Source organism: Macadamia integrifolia, chromosome 3, assembly GCF_013358625.1.
Source record: "Macadamia integrifolia cultivar HAES 741 chromosome 3, SCU_Mint_v3, whole genome shotgun sequence".
NCBI classification, from domain to species: Eukaryota; Viridiplantae; Streptophyta; class Magnoliopsida; order Proteales; family Proteaceae; genus Macadamia; species Macadamia integrifolia.
Window position 1 is genome coordinate 663,992 of NC_056559.1, and position 2,266 is coordinate 666,257.

The window sequence follows — 2,266 nt, forward strand, 5'->3', positions numbered from 1 at the left end:
AAGTTGAAGCATCGCTCTCTATGATATAGGTCCACCAGTGATGTAGATGCACATTATGGAAGGAAATATGAGAGGAAGAAGGGTCCAGCCTTAGTCCACCTGAGTGGCTAGGGTCCAGCCAAGAAGCCAGCCGAACCCCTACTTAGTCCACCTGAGTGGCTAGGTACAAATAAGGGTCAATTGGGCCCATCGGCTAGGGGGAATAATAAGTAATTTTTAATTAATTAGTGGGCCATTGGGCCCATCGAGTTGAGTAAGTGGTATGTCGAGCCAAATTGTCTTAGGACTCTATTTGTTTTCCACATAGGTTTATTATTCCTAGTCCAATTTTGAATTCCTAGTTGTAATAGGAATGTCTAGGATTATTGAGAAACTAGCTCCTAGTAATAGTTTGATTGCTATTCTGCCCTCTATAAATAGAGGAGCCTATGTACTCATAATTTTAGATTTGAATAAAGAAAATTGCAGTCATTATATTAAAACAACTGAGATAGTTGTGGGTGAGAAGCCTTGGCCGAGACAGCCACTCCTCCCCCACATTCTCCTACTTCTTTTCTTAATTTCTGCAATTATTTTTCTGTTTTCTGTTTCTGTTACAGCAGGGATCACGCTCATTCTCAAATGCTGCCTCTTCTTACAAAAGACCCATTTATACTATGATTTTTCTTCCTTTGGGTTTTTCCACAATCTCCCAAGTCTTGTTCTTCTGCGAAGACTCCATTTCCTCTATCATAACTGCCATCCATTTATCATTTTGTGCATCACTCAAAGGCTCAAAGCATCATGGTAGAAAGATGGATCACCTGTACCTACAATGAGGGTATAGGTAACCATGTCCTCAAACCCGTATCTCACAGATGCTTTGTAAGCACACTTCCCTTTACCCTTTGCCATAGTATAGGGAACTTCTACAGCTTCCTCTTGTCCTAGTAAGTTATTGGATGACTCATTTTCTCTTGTTGTTCTGACTCACCTAACTCCACTTGTACAGTAGAACCTTCTTTATTTTCATCAACTGCTTGCAAACTGAAATTTGACTTCACCATGTGAGACTCATCAAACACAACATCCCTACTAACCACAACCTTCTGTGAACTTGGATCCTGCAACTTGAATCCCTTTACGCCTTTCTCAAAACCAAGAAAGATACACTACTTAGACTTTGAGTCTAACTTGGAACGCTGTTGAATACATGAGCATAGGCTGGATAACCAAATATTTTTAGAATAGAATAATCTACTGGTTTTCTTGTCCATACCTCTTCGGGAATTTTACAATCAATCGCCTTTGATAGAGACCTGTTGATGAAGAAACATGCCATATTCACTGCTTCTACCCAAAATCTCTTACTCAACCCTGCATTCAGTCTCATACTCCGAGCTCTTTCTATAAGTGTCATGTTCATCCTTTCAACTACACCATTTTTCTGTGGTGTCTTTGGAACCGTGAAGTGATGTGTAATCCCTTCAGCTTTGCACAATTCTAAAAAAGGCTTATTCGTGTACTCCCCTCCATTTTTTGTTCTCATGTACTTAATTTTCTTTTCTATCTTCCTTTCTACCTCAGCCTTCCATTCCTTAAATTTAGTGAACACCTTACTTTTATGCTTCATAAAGTAGATCCAAACTTTCCTTGAGTAATCATCAACAAATGTCACGAAGTATTCTGCCCCACCTTTAGATTTGGTTGTTGAAGGACCCCATACGTCGGTGTGTACATAATCAAGCATCCCCTTACTCTTATGTTTTACAGTTTTGAAACTAACCTTGCATTGTTTTCCGAACACACAACACTTGCAGAAGTTCAGTTTACAAGTTTTCTCTCCCTTAAATAGTTTCCTTTTATGAAGCTTCATTAATCCTCTTTGTCCCATCTGCCCTAGCCGCATATGCCACAGATAAGTATCATCTGTATCAGATCCTACATCTGTAGTCACAGATGCTCCACCTGTAACAGTGCTCCCTATGAGTCTGTATAGGTTTCCTGTTAGCTGTCCTTTCATGACAACCATAACACCCTTAATAACTTTGAGAACTTCACCTTTTGTTATATACTTACAGCCATTTGAGTCAAGTGCCCCAAAGATACAGTTTTTCCTTAATTCTAGTACAAGTCTCACATCTGCTAAAGTTCTTACTATCCCATCAAACATCTGGATTTTAATAGCGCCTATTCCAATGGTTTTGCACACAGTATCATTCCCCATTAGAACAGACCTACCATTATATGGTTGATATATATCAAACCAATCCGTATGTGGACACAT